A 20495-nucleotide genomic window follows, 5' to 3' on the forward strand; every position below is an offset into this window, starting at 1 on the left:
GGAAATTTAACATTGAGACGTTCAGTGATGTTGCATACATCTTGTATCCAGCAATGAATTTTTTTGAGAAAAAAAAATTGATTTGGATGTTCAGAGATTCTGTGTTTTTCAGTTGTGGAGGAGGCTTGGACGTCATTTTGAGAACTTTTCTAGGACAGATATATCTGTAAGAGGTCATTAATTAAGTCTTTTAACAGTCGGCTAACAAATAATACAAAAATAAATTATGTGGAGCTCAATAGCCTGTTTAAAAAAAATATAAGAATTAGGAAATAAATGTTCAAGTGTAGAAATGAATGTTTGTGTGTAATTGTATATCAGCTGGGTGACAAATGACAAAATAATGTATAGATCAGTTATAAACGATATTAGTACAAAACATAAAATAATGACAGAAACATTACAAATATATATATTTTTTTAAATCCCCCAAAGTTGTAGGCCTATTTCTGTCAGTTTGTTCCGCTTATGTATTTTTTGTTTTAGTTTTTTTTTTTCCACATTTGGGTCCTCATAGCCTACTTACAGTGGTGTCGTTGTCTCTGTATATGTGTAATGAGATCAAATCAACACAGGAGGACGCTCTATCTCAATGAATGAGTGAGTGAACCGCTTCTCCTGCAGTGCCACGTCCTGACCAGCAGGCGGCGGTGCAGCACAGCTCTGGGAGCTGACGGCGGAAGGTGAGCTGGGTCAGATGGAGCTGCTTCTCCGCCCGAGGCCGTGCTGGCGCTTTGAACTTGACCGTGAACGCAACACAGTGCAAAGAAGAAACAGCAAACTGAAAACAGATCTGGTTCATTGAAATTAATAATATTATTAAAATACTGAGGACGTCTGAGGGTAGATTTAGAGGCACCGAAAGTTTGTAGAATATAAAGAAATCCCTGTTTATTATTATTTTTTTTTAAAGGGTTTTACTGGGTGTTTCTGTTCATTGAGCAGCTTTCTAAATAAGATAAAATATTTGGTTTAGCGCAGGTTTTCTTCTTGACCCGGACAAGCAGCTCGGACCAGACTCTTTGTGCTGAGATTTTTTGGGAAAGTGGGAGAAAAAAAAGTACTAAGAAAGGAGCTGTAGGCAAGATAGAGGACTAATTAGAGAGTAAAGAAGGAGGGAGGGATGGATGGAGGCTGTCAGAGGATGTGGTTGCTATAGATACTTGGCATGATGCCGGATGGAGGCAGAGCCAATTTGCATTCATTCAGATGATGGCTGCTCTCACAGTCTCTCTCTCGCTGTGTGTCTGAAATAAAAGCAGCTAAAGAACCATTTTAATTTCTTCCTTCTTAATAACTCAATTTCCTTTAAAAAAAAACCAACCCAACCTTTTATTTCAATTTAATGCAAACTGCAGTGAAAATTGATTTACAACATTAACCTATGTCTGCCTGATGGAAAATACATGTGCTAGAATATTATTAGCCTAATAGTAGGCTGTTTATATTTGATTGCGTCAGAAAGCAACAAATTTTGTTCCATTTGAAAATCAAAAGGCTTTTTCTATAGCCTATGTACGATTATTAGATTTTGTAGCTAAAAGCTGTAAAACCATTGTCACTTTTTCTTCTTATTTTTTAGATACAGAAATAAATCAAATTTATTTAAAATACAAAGACTTGTACTCAATAGGCCAGTCTTGTGTGTGGGCCTAAATTTGTTCCTCAAGACAAGATTCAAGAACAAAATTCTGAATTAATTTGAGAAAAAAACGAATTATTGTAAAAAAAGTAAATATATATATATATAGGGTAGCCTTTTATTTCTTAGTCTTTAATTCTTTTTTTTTTTACAGCCTTCTCATTAAGACCTGGGTTAGGGTTAATACACAGCATATTAATTAGCCTTCTTAAAGGAGTCTGGCCTTTAAAGTAGCTCAGTTAGCTTGTGTGGGCCTGTAGAATAAGAGCATTATTTCAATTTGTATTTTTTTTCATCTTTTAATATTGCTTATTTGCGTAAAATGTTTATTTCTGTGCATGGAAACTGACTAAATAAAACAAAACAAAAATACAAATAAATAAAATCCTCCCCCTTTTATCAAAGAGCTTACAACAGAAGTCTGGAACTTTTTCAAAAGTGTGTGCAAAAAAACAACATCTATTGAAACAAAAAGTTTGTGATGTGAAATAAATATTGCTTATTTCATCATATAACAGCAAGTAGTAATTGTGATTTTTAAGAAAATAAAAATGAGCTTTAATTAATTTGATCAAATAAACTTTACATATAGAATAATAAACATTTTTGCTGCTTTAAATGTGAGAGCACTGTCTCAAAAGGCTGCGCTTATGAGATATTTTAGAGCAACATGCATTTAATATGAAAACAGAAAAAGAATCACTGGTGAAAAATGTCAAAAGTAATCTTACTTTATTAACATGTTTACAAACGTATATATATGGGCAAAACACATAAACATCGGTTTCCTTTGAACTCCAATGATTCAAATGACAGACTCATTGGAAAAAGACCTCATGGTCATTTTTAATTAAAAAACTGAGAACAATCAAACGACACTATATGAAGGTTGATTTAAAAATAATAAAAAATAAAGAACAGTCTGTGAAATTCTTCTCTTTACTCATCCCAAATGAAAATCACAGTGAACTCTGGAGGTGTAATCATACAAATAGAAACACCATTGTAAATATATTAAAAAAATAAGAAAACACAAAATTCACTATATTTATTATATATTTTAATGTATATATTAACCAAAACACATCTGCTTGTTGGCAGTAAAATACATCTGAAGGCGCAACTGATAGAAAAATGTGATTTCACAAGCCTCTTTTTGTCTTTGAATGTGGAATGGTTAACTCTTACATAACAAAATCTTCATTTCATATATGTATGAGGGAGGAAATAAACAAAGATATTTAAAGTGGTCCGGTCTTTGAGCCAATCAGAGATTTCCCAGCATGCCATCAATCTGCAACAAAATGAAAGAGTAAATTAGAGGCAGAACAGAATGAAGAGACAGAGTGAAATTCACATAGTTTTCACAGTCAGGATCATCGAGGCCAGTGAGAACTCCTGAGATACAACTGCACCAGGACTGACTCAGCAGGTTTGGACTCAAATTTAATAAACAAAATAGGAGGGTGTGGCTGGAGAATACGAGGGACTCCCTCGTCATGACTACCAATATCTGTCTGTGTTGGAGTCAACACTCCCTCAGCTCTGACCTCTGAAGACTGGAGCATGGAGGGGACACAGTCAGCAGGGAACCCCACAATCATGCCAGAGGGAGAAAACACACACACACACACACACACACACACACACACACACACACACACACACACACACACACACACACACACACACACACACACACACACACACACACACACACACACACACAGAGACAGTTCTGCTGTCTGGTTTTGCATCGTCATGACAGAACAAGATAAGAAGCTGTGAAAAGGGAGGTAATCCTAATTTGTCCAGACTTCAATTATCACAACCGCACATGAAAAGCAGAGACAAGCAGACACACACGGCCACCTTTGCACATTTAAATTATTCAGCAAAACCTCCCATAAAACCTACAATCACTTCAGGTTGATAGATTTGAAAATATCAATGCCTTATTTCTATTACTGCTCCAACAGTGCAGACTGATGGGCAATAAAAAAAAAAAAAAAATCAAGGTGTGTGTGGGCTGCGAGGAGGAGGACGAGGAGGAAGAGGGTAGTTATGATTGAAGAGATCAGAGCTAGACTACAGTCCCTGGGCAGATGCAGGGTCTCAGACATTGGGCAATTATGAGGGGCCTTCCTGTGCCTGTAGGGCTCTCCAAGGCTCTTCTCCTGCCCACGCTGGCCCAACAACTGGTTAACGTATGCAGAGGGGAGCCTACAGTCCTTCCTCCACGAACCACACACACAGAACCACACTTCCAAAGAGTGTTAAGCACATATGTTTTGATTCCTAGGTCAATCAAAGCAGGGGGGAGGCTGTGAAAGATGGAGCCTCAGTAAGATTACTGTGATCTTTAAAATGATGCAGCATAATGCTGAGAGACAAAAAGTTACAGGAAGTGGATGGATCCTTTCCACGTAGTCTTTCTCCGTTTTCTGTCTGTTCTGCTTACCTCCTCTCTGCACAGTTTTATCCTCCTAAAAATAACTCAGGTTTTTTAATATCTTTGTGAAAAGATAACACTAGATCTTAAAAGATAATAGTAAGATTGTTTTCTATACTTAGCATCCAATCTTATAAGTCTCATGACTGACTAAGGGACTGTACGTAAAGCAAAAACAACCTTCAGTACATATGACAGTTGAATAAAGCTTAGTACACCGGAGAATATTTGTGTTTTAATTCCTATGCTTTCTGCTTATTAAACCTTATTTGAATCAAAACTGAGACTTATTTGACTAGACTGCTGTGAGGCTTGGTTTGATTTGAAGTTTTGCCCGCTAAACCAAGCAGAAATATAGTTCATCCACTGGCAGTTGTCTGCCATGCAGGTACGTGCCTGTAGTTAGGTCTGAGATTTAACAGATTTGACAAGAAAATGCTGCATCATGTTATTATCAATCAATTAGAGACCTGAAAGACCCATCGATTTGCTTATCAGTACTTGTGACCTGACTTGGACATGTCTTTAAGGAGTTGTTTTTATCAACATCTGAGACTTAACTTGTGCCCAGAGACATAAAAACAGCACAGATATTTTAACTTCTCCAACATGCAGCCGAACGCACCGTCCACCAAAGTTGTCCTCTCTTTTACTGGACAAGGTCAATCTTTAGATGATAGTCTCACGGAAAAGAGGTAAATGTAAATCTTTTGCGACAGAGTGTGTGTGTGTGTGTGTGTGTGTGTGTGTGTGTGTGTGTGTGTGTGTGTGTGTGTGTGTGTGTGTGTGTGTGTGTGTGTGTGTGTGTGTGTGTGTGTGTGTGTGTGTGAGAGCGAATGAGTGTGTGTGTGTGAGAGAGAGGTGCAAATAAACACAGAAAAAGCCTGAATTTGTACCCATCAGTAGGGTGCACACACACACACACACACACACACACACACACACACACACACACACACACACACACACACACACACACACACACACACACACACACACACACACACACACACACACACACACACACACACACACACACACACCCTTATGCTGACATTGTGTCCGTCCAACAAAGACGTCCCTGCAGCCCCCTCATTATAAATACATGTCATTGGATCACAGCTCGTCTGAATCCCCGAGTCTGCTGCGCTCTAAGTGGCCGTGACTGAGCCCTGAATGGGTGGCCAAGCGACAGCTATACCAATAGAGGCAGCACTGTGTGTGCGTGTCTGTGTGTAGCCTCAGCCTATGGGAATGAAAGCTTCGCAGCAGGACAAGGTCAAAGGTCAGGCTGTCTGTTATGAGCAAGTTCACATATATATACACATGAGCTTCACAGGATATTGGGTACACTGCTCACAATTAACAAGTGACGCAGAAAGAAGAGGGGGATGAAACTGATAAACCGGTCGTGTGATAGTTGTGAGTTGGATTCAGCTGAAGTGTGTTCACGGTTAAACTGCCGCACGTGTGAAGGAGGTTTGCTTTAAATCTGGGGCAATAAGTTTCCTGCTGCCTCAACAACAAAGCTGTACGGATCTAGTCCTGGTTCACTCAGAAGGAGGGAACAAGGTGCGCGTGTGCGCATATATTTGTGCGCGCGCGTTAAAAGAGCTCATCCTATCTCGTTTTGCAGGGGAAATGCGAACATGTCTCTATCCCTCTGGAACCACAAACCAGGCCACAGTGTTGTACTCTCACTCCTCCTCCGTCAGCCTCTCCCTCTCTCACTGTCTCTCTACATCTCTCTCTCTTTCACTATCAAGCCTTCTATTTCTGAGTCGAAGCTGGCGTTTCTCTCCGGGTACGACAAAGTTTTCCTCACTCTACTTTCAAACCTCCAGAGATATGACCCGAGAACAAGGAAATCAATAATTGAAGAGGAACTAATCACCAGCAGGTATCCTAAATATCCGAACCTTGAGTTAACACTAATACAAATAAATGACATGCTACATGGGTGATCTTTAGTGTGTTTTATTCTACTCTATTCTATCTGAGTGTGAATGCACATGTGTGTGTGTGTGTGTGTGTGTGTGTGTGTGTGTGTGTGTGTGTGTGTGTGTGTGTGTGTGTGTGTGTGTGTGTGTGTGTGTGTGTGTGTGTGTGTGTGTGTGTGTCACAGACTGTCTATTGCACACTGGGCTCATTAATGCAGAGCTGCAACAATGAGGAGAAGAAGCCATGGCGGCTGCCCATGCTAATCATCTCTGCTACCCCACCACCAACCAGCACGTTTGCTCATATTTATACATGTCTCCTCCCTCTCACCACACAGAGGACCCTGTGAATAGCTGCCCGTGCACACTGCCTGATGGGAATCTGATGTGCCACCTTAAAGGTTTAGAGGGAAGCGAGTTGACCATCATCTGAACTGCATCTCTCTGTTTGTAGATTTGTATTCATATAATGTCAAGATTTATCGTACGAGTGTTATCGGGCATCATGTCTGTCAAATAGTGCTAAAAATAGAGCATATTTCTTGAAACAATGTGAAGAAATAATTTTTTGGGGGCATTTTGCTTTTAAGTGCAGGAGAGACAGACATAATGTGGGAAAGAGAGCAGAGGAATGATTTGCAGCAGTCGTCCAGCCCGCCGGGTGTCAAACCAGGGACTCAGCTGCTGAAGGCATTCATGCCCACGAGGTTTACGTCCTGCCATTGGATCACATCCAGAGGTATCAGTCCAAGTAGTCGGAGTCTCGTAATACTAAAATTGAGTTTTTTTTATTAGCTTCTCACTTCTGTAAACAACAGTCCATGACTGTTGAATGTTGTTTGCTCAGTTCACCGTCCATAAGTTGACTAAACTGAATTTATAGCTTCAGTTTATGGGGGCATTGATCTGTAAAGCTGTTTCATTATTCTGTATACTGTAGATTGAACTTTTATTTCGGTACATTCTTTCTAAAAAAAAAAAAAGTCAGCAATTTGGAGAATTTATTCTCCAAACAGTCTGAATCCTGCCAGTATATGGTCCTGTACCGAATGTCCAGTAATGTGAGAGATCTGAGGCAGAGGGATAAAGCGACTTTAAGGGGAAAAAAAATAGTGAAATGGAGAATAATGGAAGAGCATGTGAGAGAAAACAAGAGAAAGAGGGACAAAGAGAGAACGAGAGAGATGTGAGTCTTAAAAAAAAAGTGTCAATGCCGGGCTGCCTTTAGGCATGAGTGAGAAACTATGAGGCCTGGTGGTATGTCAATGGTTCAGCAACACACATGCAAACACACACACACACACACACACACACACACACACACACACACACACACACACACACACACACACACACACACACACACACACACACACACACACACACACACACACCACTGAGCCAGAGCCTGTACCAGAGACAGGTCTATGGGTCTATTGAGGGGACTGGGAGGGAGCTGTCCCTTTCTGTAGAGCTAATGAAGCCTGGACCCACAAGCATAAAGGAGTGGAGACAGTTAGCACTGCGCTCCTTCACCCATTCACTCACTTCCTTACTTTACGCAGCTCCTGATGAGGTAATGCTGTCTCCCTTAAAGGGACACCAGACGTAACACACCTTTACACATCCATGGCTTTACATCAAAGTCGTTAGCACTCATGATCCGGCTCAGGGTCAACTAGAAACATTGTTATGACAGGAGATAAAAGCAGCAGTTTCTGAGCTGGTAAAAAAACAACAACTTGTAAATCTTTTAACAATGATTCACAAATATATTGTTTTGTTTTCCATCAACAGTTGGTCACTATGGTTTTTAGCAAATGTTACTACTACTACTAATAATAACACTAATAAGTATTTATGGTGGCAGAACAGTGGCTGTGCGATGGACTCCAAAAAAAACAACCAGCGTGCCCATGTTAATTTTAATAAAGAAACATGTCACCCCAAGTTTTTTTTAATAGTTTTTGATCATAATGGAGCACTGTGATACACAGAAAGGTATTGTAGGCTTTTGATATACAGGAAAAACGTATCAGAGGGATGAATTCAAAGGGAAGCTCAGATAATGCAAAGGAGAGAATAGTGCAATAAATCAAAATTAATAAATTAATAATAAATAGGAACGCTGGATGGAGATTTTCTGTTTTTAAAATTGTTTTTGTTCACAATGCAAATCAGAAAATTCAGGAATTGAAGACAATTTTTTTCCCAGACGTTTGGAGATGTTGACTGGAGTCTGCTTCGCGCTGAAATTATATCTGGAAAAACTTCAGAAAAATATAACTTCACCTGAAGAATACAATATTTTTTAATAACAAAAATGTTCCAACATTTCTTTCAGGTGAAAGTCCCACTAATATGGCAACACAGAAGTAACTAGAGATCCCTTTTTTTTACCCAGACTTTTTGTTGATGTAATGCAGGGTGTCTCCAGCCTTCCCCTTCAAGACGAAAGAATTGTAACAAAACGCTGTGAATCCAGCGTCTGAATGTACGATCTGAACTGGTGCAGTCCTGACGATTTCCTCCATCACGGAAGTGATGGTGTGTTGGTACAAAGCTGCCGTCAGTCAGTGAGAAACAAAGACAGGCAGCACACTGGAGAGCCAGAGACCAGCGTGTCACTCAGAGAAGAAATGTCACAGAAAGCAGAGATGTCGGGAGAAAAGGCTCCCAGACAACACAATCACACTTTCAGCAGGGGAGATCTGACTTTGGGCTTCCTGTATATCTGTCTGTCGGCTGCAACTACAAGATGATGAAGGAGCTCTTGTCCAAGTCTACACCCAGTCTAGTCCTCTCTGAACAACCAGACCGCCCTGCTTATCAAACGGCCTGGCGGCTTCATTTGCATCCTGCCAGACCCAGAGGACGACCAGAGAGGCCCAACACACACACACACACACACACACACACACACACACACACACACACACACACACACACACACACACACACACACACACACACACACACACACACACACACACACACACACACACACACACACTCATGAACCAGACAACCCCTTCGCTGGCCTTGACCTTTGAACTCTAGGGTCCTCTTTCACCTGCTGCAGCAGTATTCATGCGAGAAAGGCTGTCTAGCCAGCACCCAACTGATCTGCATATGTTCTTCTGAGATTCCCACGCTCTGAACTCAGACATCCCAGCACGGGAGACGACCACACTTCAAACACAGCAGTATTCATACAGGACATTATGGAGATCGGCATTGTTTCCGTCTCCGGCTGTCTGATTTTTTGGGGGCTCATGAAGACCACTCTGTCTGCATGACTGAGTGCAGAAGAGGTTTTTTTCTTCCCTTATGCCTCCCTCAAATTCATCTATAAGTATTTCATAATCCCGTGTCTGACGGCCACACAAAGAACATGTGACATAGTGTTCATTTGTGTTTCAAAAAAAGCTACTAAATTTTGTGCAGCTTTGTCTGCCCTATCACAATAAAATGCTCTCTGGTCCTTCCTCCCCTTCCCACGATGCTCTGCTCTGCTCTCCTCTCCTTGACTCCATCATCCCGCTGTAGCTGTTTTGTTGGTTCTCTTTCCTCCGGCACATCAAGGGTAAACTCCTGATTCCCCTCGCCTTTCCTTCCTCTTCCTGATTCTTTACCGTTTGCCATTGGCTGAAAGCAGCTCTACAAGTTCTCATTGGCCGGTGTAACGGACAGAAACAGTGATGCGACAAACATGAGGCTCCTGTATAGTGGGAGTGTTTGAGTGTTATTGTGAGAAACGGGTAAGAGCGTGCACCTGCTCTCCTGCAGAAAATGGGACTGTCAGACGTGGAAGGGTGCAACGCTCTGCAGGCTTCTGCTCAGACCATGCGAGGGGGACAGTCGGAGGGGTGCAGAACATTCTGCTTGCCATGCAGCATATGGACGCCCTCATTGCTTTATGCAAATGGACGAGACACAGACACATGTTCACAAATGCAGACAAACTAACCCTCCCCTCCCCTCCCCACCCCCCACCTCCCTCATTAATGGTTCCTCCTAAAACCAGACGCCCCTCTCCTCAAATAATAACCTCTCCATTTGCACCCCCCCACTCCATCTTCCCCTCATGAGCAAACCCCCACCCCACAGTCTAGACCCCCGCAACCCTCTCTCCCTATCTCTCTCTCAAACCAGACACCCCAAAATCCACCCCCCAACCCCCACCTCTCTCCTCTCCTCAGCTCCCACGACCAGCAGACAGACCCTATGATTCGCGTGACCGCCATTTTGCTGCCCACAGTAGACCTAACTGTACTGCACAGCAGCTGCCTTGATGGGCAAATGCAAATATGAACGCTGCATTGTTGCTCAGCCGCTCTGATCGCATGAATTAGCCCCCCTCCCATCCCCAAGACTTGCTCAATCAGAAGCGACTGCAAAACCACGCGCTGCCGTAATGCAGGAACGTGAGATTAATACATACAACGCTGTGGAAAAAAAAAAAAAAAGCTCTGAATGTCATTATGCCAAGTTCTAAGATCAGACATGCTCAATATTCTCGATTAAAGGTGCTTCTCCAAAGTCTGAAACAGATGCGAAGCATGCTGAGTTGTCTCTCCTTTTCCTCTGACTGGCGTGTTCTTGGGAAACATCATTGATATGATACTTCAAAGCCAAAATTCAGAGGTCTTCAAGCAGCAATTTCGGTGCTGCCGCCTCATCAAACTATTACTGACGTGTCAAATTTGGGCAGCACCTCAGTCGGCGAATGTTTCATTTTTACCCTTAAAATGCTTCATGTTTTCTACGTGCACATATGTTTCATGTGCAGCTCTTTTCTGGCAAAATCAGTCGCCCCACAATTTGTCCAGTGCCATGGTAACCAGACACCCATGTGCATGAAAATGAGACTATTATGGCCTGTCTGTCTGGAGTTTGTTGGGCCTATGGATCCCTTCTTAATTAGAGTCTGTGTGCATCTGTGCATTATGTATGTCGGTGTGTAAAAAAAACAGGAGTGTGCACGCGTGACAGAGCGCTATCTGATTAAACAAAGCTTCGGCTTAATCTTTTGTACAGTGTCACATTTGCATTCAAGGGAATCACATGCAAACATGCATATGGCACAGTATGTCTCGACAATTGATCTCACATGCACTAAACACCTATCAAACACATCTCAGGGTGCAAATACTTGGTGCACCCCAAGAGGAAAAACACCAACAGCACCGAAAATGCTTTAAAACATCACTTCACCCCCGCTCGCCTGCCGCCAAGCCGCCTTCACAGGATCAATTATCCGCATACGCCAAACGACACCATGGTTGGAGGTTATGCAAATGCAATTAGCCTCGATTTGCATTCGACAACAGCTAAAGGACACAGATGGCAGACTACAGAGATGCACTCGCCATCTTTGGCAGAGGGAAAGACTGGCGGCCATTTTGTCTGAAGCTGTGCCCATCTGGATGGAAACAACCACACTGCATTACTGTGACAACGACAGCAGTTTGGGAGCTGTGGGTGCACGCTGCTGCTGCTCACACTCAAACACTCTCAAGGCCAAGCGTATTGTCCATTCACACACACTGAGCTCGCTGATGTAGATAATAACAATGCAGGTAAAGTAGCTGAGTCCCAATGTTCTGATTTGAGTGGCATCTTATAATAAAAAGATTTTAAAAAAAACGTGACAACTTTCAATGATTTCTTACAGTTGAAGAAACACCTTTTACAGCAGCTCTCGTCATCCTAAATCATGCTCACAGGGTACCATATCTCTCTCTCTCTCACACACACACACACACACACACACACACACACACACACACACACACACACACACACACACACACACACACACACACACACACACACACACACACACACACACACACACACACACACACACACACACACAGGCTATTTTAGGCAGAGTATGAGGTAATAAGAGCACATTCAGAGTTGTTCGTTGAGTGGAAAATGTGGAGTGCTAAAGAGAGATACTTGCCATTTTACCATGTCCACGACAAGGTCTCTCCGCTCTATGATCTGCAGCCCTCTTTGCTGTTCAGTCAGTCTTTTTTTAAACAGTCTGAAATTGAATAATAGACATCATGGAGAGAACAAACAAAAAAGATGTTCATACTTCATGTGCCAGTATTTCTGGTTTGAACAGACACGTGTCAACAGCTCACCATAGTAACAGCAAGCCAAGAGCGGAAGAGAAAATAAAGATCGTACTGTCTCTTTGTCAAATGTAAAAACTAGTTGGGGAATAAACAGCGGGCAAGTTGAGGGTGGAGAGTGAGTCAAAAGCAGAACTCCCAAACTGATTTTTAAACAGCCAGAGGCAAAAGGTGGGGATATGTCAATCTTATGATGGAGAAAAAAAAAAAAAATCAAGAGACAGGAATATCCCTCTTGGCAGTCTTTCACCATTCTGGGTATTGGGTATCATTTGGGGAGAAATCCCCTTCAGCTGAACCACACACAGCCAGTGGAGATTGGGACTGAGGTCCGGTCTACGGAGCCGGGGCTGCAGCTGGGAGGGCCACGCAGGGCCTGTCCTTTGGAGGTCTGCGGGCCCCTGAGGCCACACACTTAAAACACAGGAAACCCCACTCTGAGCTGTGAAGGTTCTGTGTTTCATATTGATTTCTCCTGCATGCCGGTAGCTCCAGAGGTGAATCGAGCCTTTGGGGGCCTTCTCCATCCTTCCCAGCCCACTCACTAGCTCCCCGCCTGGGCTTCACTGGCTCTGCTGGACCCCTGGATGGAGGTACGAGCCACAGGAGGAGAGGAAGAAGACGAGAGCCCGTGGCGATGATGATGAGCTGGGCCGGGTCTCCGAGTTCAGTCATCCACCAGCCTTTATCCAGTCTTCCAACCACCCACCCTTGTTTCCATCTGAAAAAGGGAAAAGAGAAAGTGTTTTTCAAAATCTCACCTTTGGCATTCAGCATCCCTCTGCTCAATGCAAATGCAAATGTAAACACTAACACTTTGATTAAAAATATGTGGGAAGAAAACGCCAACTTGCTCTTTTATAACCTGGCCCACGGCTCTCACTGCTATACAGAAGCAAATAAACCTGCTCAACATACTGTATGAAACACAGAAGCCACCATTTTTGTTCATATTTTAAATTGCTGCCCAGGAAAATAAATCTTTCACCTTCAAAACGTTACATTAGCCTCTATGTTTAGGAAATATTCTTGAAATTAAAAATTTTACATCTACAGATTTCTTTACTGCATCTTAAAATAATTCTGAAAGTATTCTGAATCCTGTTATCATGCTAATACGAAAAGAGCCATTATGTGTTTCTTTGTTCTTTTCTATAAGAAAAATGAATTGCAGGGGCCTCCTTCAGCAACCACACACCGACCGGCCCCAAATTCTGTCAAACCCAGCTACAAAGACATATTCAGCTCCGTGTGCTCTGCTGGAAAATTAATAAGACACAGAAAGTAGCGGGTTAAAATCGCTGAGGTCAGTTATGGGATGGTTTGTAAAGAGAATTTGAGTTTGCCGTTATGTGCATGTTTTCATCGTATAATAGGGGAGCGACCGGAGTAGCCCCTTAGCTTGCCCTGTGCGGTGTGGGGGGGGGGAGTGACGTGGGGTGAGATTGGGTGAGCCGGAGGAAGATTCAGACACAATGCCCCCATTGAGAGGGTTCAGACATGGGTGTTAACTCGCCATTCCTTCACACACAATGGGGCCCCCCACTAGAGCCAGTGTAGGGGACAATGTTGGTTCAGGGTAGCCCTCCATCCAGAGAGAAAGAAAAGAGCTGCATTATCAAGATGGGAGGAGTGGGAAGGTTGGGGCGGAGGGTGGGTGGGTGGGGGCCAAGAGGAGAGAAACAAATAGAAGATAGAGGGATATGCTTGTGTATGAAGGAGGGTGGTGGAGGAGGACTCGGGGAGAGAGGAGCCCTGTGATCCATGGCTTTGGACTTGAGGAACAAAACAGGGAGACGTCATGAACACAGCAGCAGCAGCAGCAGGGAACCTACAGCCTTAAACAGCTACTTAATTAAAAAGTTTATACTGAGAAATATGTCTACCTCTAGCAATATCCAGCATCATTATTCTACTAAGATGTTTATCATCAGCCTGAACAGTATAGTTATAGATCTTATGTTTCATTTTAATTCTCTCTGCCTGGTTTTACATGTTGTCTGTCTTACTATTGAGGGAAAACAGCTGAAAATAATGCATTTTGCTTATTTAGTGATGTTCATTATTTTTGCTTTAGATAAATAAAAATACAGATGGTAAATCATTACAGCCCCTGACCACATGAAGCAATTTTAAAGCCTCAATAAATACACCACAATCAAGGTTTTCAGACAGCAGAGAAAAATCTATAAATAATTTATATTTTGTGGTATTTAATTTACTAAGGATATCTAGCTCTGTAGTTTCATTGCATAATTATTAATGAGGGAAAAGAATGGCTTCTTTATGGTAGTAAGTTAATGAAAGAGCCTGGATAGCATATTAGTCATTGACCACAATGAGCATGCTTATTAGGTTTGTACATTATATTCTGTTATAAAAGTTATTTTATAAAGGAAAGAGTCATTTAGTAAACGGACTCAGTTTTAGTGAAGTTCCTGCCAAATATTGGACTCTATAGCCTAAGCTTAATAAATAAATGACCATGTAAAATAAATCTAATGGTTTCAAAAAGTAGTCCATGTAAAACTTGAGAAATTCAGGTCTGCTGATGCACATTGACTAAAGAGTTCCCAATTACTGAGACGTTGCATGCGGGTTTTATAAAATAACACATTACCGAGTCAAATTTAAAATACCTATTGCACATATAACTGTAACATCCCTCATTTTATTTTGACCTTTTTAACATGTCATTATTTCCCTGCCTCTGTTTCTTGAAATGAATCAGCATGAATGAAGAGGGTGACACATGAACAACAGTTAATAAAAGCAGCAGTTTTTTTATTCATATATATTGTCCTGTGATTGCACACAACTTTTCCTCTTAAAAGATGAAGTACTGTAAATAAAAACGCAAATTGCATGTATACTTTGTTTTTGTTTTTTTTCAGTGAAATACAGAGCCAGATTGTGATTGTGACACTGTACGTGCATGTAATGAGGCATATTGGAGCAACGCAGACTTTCAATGGCATCATGTTTGCAGCGGAGAGCAAGAAACACATCCTTCGATGACTTCAGCATTTTTGAAACATCTTTAGTGTTCCTCCAAAGACCATATAACAAGAATTTGCTTGCTGGCAGTTGCTTGTTATATACTCTGCAGTTGTAAAGGAACAGTGTTTGGGGAGTCAGATTGGGAGTGAAGCTGACAGCATTAACAAGCCGTTGGTAATGTGAGTGTATGCTTTTATTCCACCTTCCTGTCCCCGACAGGTAAAATCTCCTCCGGCAAAACAAAGAGGGAGGTTTCTGTTTAAAATGTATAAAGGAAGCTATCAGTTTGACTGTGTTTGAGGCCGCGAGGCGGTATAGGTGGCGCGGGGAGGGCAGGGGTAGCTGGAAAATGTTTATGGAGATCCTGTGTCTCTCTGGGAGCCTAATAGAATCCTGTGGCTGGAGTGAGAGCTCATTGTGCCAGCGTAAAGGATTACACTGGTAAACTGGTAAAACAGGGGAAAGAGCCCAAACACTCTCTACCTCCTATGGAGAGGCAACGAACCATCGAACAATGAGAGGGGAGAGCATGCTGCAAGCTGACTCATTTCATCAACCGAAAAGAGAAAGTATGGGAGGAATTGTGACTGGAGGAAGATAGACAAAATAGATTAGAGAGTTCATATACATGCATGTGCACGGGTAAAAAGGAGAGAGAGAGAGAGAGAGAAAAAAAAGACTGAATAGAGCGAAGCATAAAAAAGAAGGGGAGCAGAGGGAGCTGCATGGACGACAGTTTCAGTATTAGAGGGTAATATGAGCAAATGATGTCTGTCTTGCTTGTCTGTCTGCATCCTGAGTGACAGTTTACAATCTCTGAGGCAGCAGGCAGGCCCAGCAGGTCGGCTCTTTGGCTCCATACAATCCCTCATTTCCCAACCATTTTTTTTTTCTCCCCCTCTCTTCGGCTACCCTCCACCTTCGGCTCTCGTCTGTTTCCAGCCATCTCTAATCTCCCTTGTTGCAACACCACCACCACCTTCCCTCTGCATCTAGTCTACATTTTTAAAATCATTTCTTTCCCCTCTCACTGTCCATAGTCAATCACCAGTTAATTCAACCATCATCATGGCTGTCCTGTGCTGAATGTACAACATGTGATTCTTCATTTTTGAGACTTTAAAATAAAACTCTGCAACAAGACTGCACAATAATGATTTCTGTCCGGCCCTTTCTTCTTTAGTCAGCTGGCCTACACTCCTTTGAATCCGTCTCTGTATGCATTCGGCCTCCCTTTCTTATAAAAACAGTTTCCAACAGCTCAGCTACAGAATGGTAAGTCTTTTATGCTGAACCACTGGATCATTTTCCAGCTAATATTTCTTTGCTTTGGATTCTCGACATGCTTTAGTGTATGTTGAAAACAAATCCAAGGATGGAGTATTGGAGATGCGACAAATTTTGAAGGCACAGAAAATCTCCAAAACCGCACAGAGCACGATAATCCCCGTATATTTCCCACAGTTTTCATGGCCTGCACGCACGTAAAAGCATTTTCCTCCTCTCATTTGCCGTTCAAATGGAAACCACGCTGGGCATAATGCATCATCTGCATTCTGCAACCTGCCATGCTGAAAGACTCCTCTCTTCTCCTTCGCTCTCTTCATCTCTGTTCCTTCAAAGGCTGCCGAGGGTGTATTCAAACAGCAGGATACACACTCGGCTAACAAACCTCATTAAGGGCCCATACACACTTTCTCAATGCTAACACTAGCTGTCACACATCCTCTCTCAATCCACACATTGGTGGCCACACTGACCGCAACAAAGCATCTTTACAGAGCTAATTAGAAGGGTCCCCCTCTCTATTTGAAACTCATCTGAATAGGAGGGAACATGATAATGAGGAGGGGAGGACGAGATAGAGAAAGAGAGACAGTCAGGAGCAAGGAGGAAAATTAGACGGCGTCTGAGCCGGAGAGCAAGTGAGGAGAGAGGATGCTTGCTGATATATTCACAGAGATAGCGGGCGTGTTGTGTTTTTCATAGTGTGGAATTAAAGCACGGAGCTCAAGCGGGCAGGGGGAACTGAATTAGTGTGACACCGCTCCGTGATGCTCTGATGCAGCGATGGAGGCAAGCGGGGAGGGAAGTGAGTGCTGCACCATTTTGATTGGTGTGCCAGTATCTGGAGAGAGATAGAGGGAAGGAATGGGTGGGACCCCAGCTTCATGAGGAAGGCGGTAAAAGAGCAGCTGCTGGTCGGCATTTCAGACAGACTCATGAGGAGCTCGGTGTGCTGTTTGACATGAACACATGATTGAACAAACTGGAACAGGGACAACACAAAATGTGGACCACAGACACAGCTGGACACCAGATTTGAAGCAAATAAAGTCAGTAAATGTGTCGTGCTTTTATCCTACTTTTTCAGTTCATGCTAATTATTATTAACGATCAAAGAAGTTTGCTGGTGACAAAAAAAGAACGGTGTATCCTTTCAACTCCTCACATTTTGTATTTATGAAATGGCACAGAAGGTCACATGGAGAGTTTGCACTCCGATACATTCCTCTGTAGTTGCCATATATTTGGTCAACCTTCCTCCATTTCATATTTAGATTTTTCTTTTGTGTTTCCCTGAAGCCCCCTGTGTGTGTGTGTGTGTGCGTGTGTGTGTGTGTGTGTGTGTGTGTGTGTGTGTGTGTGTGTGTGTGTGTGTGTGTGTGTGTGTGTGTGTGTGTGTGTGCGCACAGGCAATGCAAAGTTGACAGTTAGGATCTCGGATCAAGGGATCAAGCACAAGGCCAAGTTTGACCCCACAGACTGACTGAATGGACACATCTAAAGCTGCAGAGGTGAAGTAATACACTATTTCTCAAAAAACTACCTCAGAGCATTAAAACAAATCTGAATGGTTAAAACATTTTTTTTTTTTTTTTTTTTTTTATTATTATTATATTTTTGGGAAAATCAAAACAGGAAAATAGAGCACTATGTAGTTGAAAATGTACACAAAGAATAAATGAATAATATATAATCCAGGCACTTTTCAGTCCTCAGCAGAATTTTAAGTTCAAGTTGAAGTTATGACCTAATTGTTGTCTCATCAAGCTCAGTGGCGCCTGATGGGACTGCAAAGCATTCTGGGAGAATAGCAGGTGTCCCCATGTCACAGAGCTTCCCAGACAGCTTGTTAATTTGCACAACTTTTACACACGATCTCAGCCTCTGTGTGTGTGCATGCGTGTGTATGTATGTGTGTATATATTAGCGATGGGACTTGACCCTAGCGAGCTGCGGCAGTGTTTCGCGTCTTGCTGGGCGTGGGAAAAAGACGGGACTCCTTTTCACAGCTGCCTGGCCGAGGCCCGGACTGCTGGGGGCCCCTGTACCCCCTCCACACACACACACACACACGCGCACACGCACACGCACGCGCACGTACACACACACACACACACACACACACACACACACCCCGGTTCCCCCCTTGTCCAGCCCCTCCCCTCCCCTCTCCTCCTCCTCCTCTTTCTATCCCATTCAGACTCCAGCCTACTGGCTTTCAAAAGCAGGACCCCCTTCCCAGCCCTTCATAAATACATCTCATTATTCAAGCCCTAGTTTGCATAGGGATTCCAAAGAGATCTCCACTCTGCTGGTGAGGCCTGAAGCCCCTCAGCCTTTTGGACCGCACAAGTGCAAATTTCGACTTAGTAATCTCCCTGTGTTAATATTTGTTTTGTAACGATGTGTGCACACTTTCACAATTGTTTCACCAACACTGCAACTGTCACTAATATTTTGATGCATGTTCCTCTTAAAATTTCTCTTTTTCTTTTTCCCAGAAAGGAGGCAAAAGAAAATCTGGAGAAACCACAGCCAGTGAAAAGAGAGTTTAGCGTGACTATTAGCAAGTGCTTTGCTAGTCTGTATTCCATCTGCCACAGGCTATTGTACAGTACCTCACACACATACACACACTTCAAACCCTCTACACCCCCCCCTCCAGCTCCCTCCACACACACATTCACTGCAATGCATTACTGCAGAGATTTATCTCCTATCAGCCTGTATAATACTGAGGTTATAATTTACATCCACTTTAGAAAACAGCAGCACAGGCCGCTCCTTGCATATGCTAATATAAAGCTTGGGAAAATCTGTGCGACTCAAAGAACTCTATACTAAATTTGAATAACTGAGCTCTATTGAGCTTCAAGGTTGTGGAACCATGAAGATTTGACCTTGCTAACAATATGTACTTACTGTTTAATTCCTAATTCTCAACAATTTAAGGGGGAATCGGAGGGAACGTTCTGGCAAATTTAAATCCAGATATGTTTCGGTTTCCATCTTGCTGAAATATCTGGAAGACATTTTTTTTGGCCTTTGGATTTGATTTCTTAGCAGCCTTTAAATTGTGATTTTTAATTTTGGTTTTAAAGGTCAAAACCAAAAACATCCCAACATACTGATAATATATAAACACACATTACAATATAGCCAACAGCTTTGGTAAAAGCACGTGCTTTTACCTTTATGCAAATCAACACCTTACTCGCAGTAATCAGGAATCTTTGGACAAAGGGAGGGTGGCTCGTCAAGGCGTTAGGGGCAAAAAGGACAGAGCCACCCAAACACTCTTTCCACATGAGCAGGTCCAAACCTTGGGTGAGCTCTAACGCCTCCGCTCTCCTAACGGGATAAAGAACCGCAGCGAAGATTACATGGCAACCTCCCCTGCACCTACCACACACTCTACCTGACAAATAGGATCACAGTGTTTAAAGGGATAAAACGCTGAATGTATGAGAATGAAAGAGAGACTTGCGAGTGTGAGGCGAACGGGGTTGATGCAAGACGTGAAAAATGTTAATACTCCAAAGAAGAAAGGGATGATGGAATTCAACATGGAGGTCCTACTTCACTCGCTCAAATCAGGCTGTTTACACTCTCTCCTTTGCTGCAGGCCAGTTTACTGCTGTATGTATATTCTGAGATATACATGAATGGTATAAAACTGACATTTACACAGTGCGCAAATTATAATGGCAGCAAATGTCTCTCTTAATGCCCCTTTTTCTTTGAATAAGATGGTGAGGATTACAGCAGAGCTACACACTTAAAAAAAAAAAAAAAAAATCTCCTGATATTTCAAAATTCAGAGTCTCTCTCTCTCGTTTTTTTCACACCCACACACAACCAACTTTGGCCACACTGCTCTACAAAATATGGACAACAATCAACCACCAGCAAAGCTCCATTGTTGGCTGATGATACAAAACTATCTGCAAGCCTCCAGCATCTTCAAATTTGACCTCTTAACTCCGTGGACTTTTTGTTATACCCAAAATATAGAAGGCATTTCT

General features: G+C 42.5%; 1 long non-coding RNA gene across 4 annotated transcripts in view; it reads right to left on the reverse strand.

The window, feature by feature from the left end:
* Window positions 1-2357: 2357 nt before the first annotated feature.
* The window catches only part of LOC138625325 (uncharacterized), a 29134-nt gene continuing 10996 nt past the window's right edge, over window positions 2358-20495 (reverse strand). For 3 of the 4 annotated variants that reach the window (XR_011311229.1, XR_011311230.1, XR_011311227.1), the window contains exons 3-4: window positions 12006-12904; window positions 2358-2936 (exon numbers count right to left, since the gene is read on the reverse strand). This is a non-coding gene — a long non-coding RNA (uncharacterized lncRNA). The remainder of the gene's footprint in view (window positions 2937-12005; window positions 12905-20495) is intronic. The other variant, XR_011311228.1, reaches the window with a different exon arrangement.

Source organism: Brachyistius frenatus, unplaced genomic scaffold (genome assembly GCF_029030835.1).
Source record: "Brachyistius frenatus isolate BFR_SWC_R1_liver_20210118 unplaced genomic scaffold, ASM2903083v1 Contig_61, whole genome shotgun sequence".
In the NCBI taxonomy this organism is placed as follows: Eukaryota; Metazoa; Chordata; class Actinopteri; family Embiotocidae; genus Brachyistius; species Brachyistius frenatus.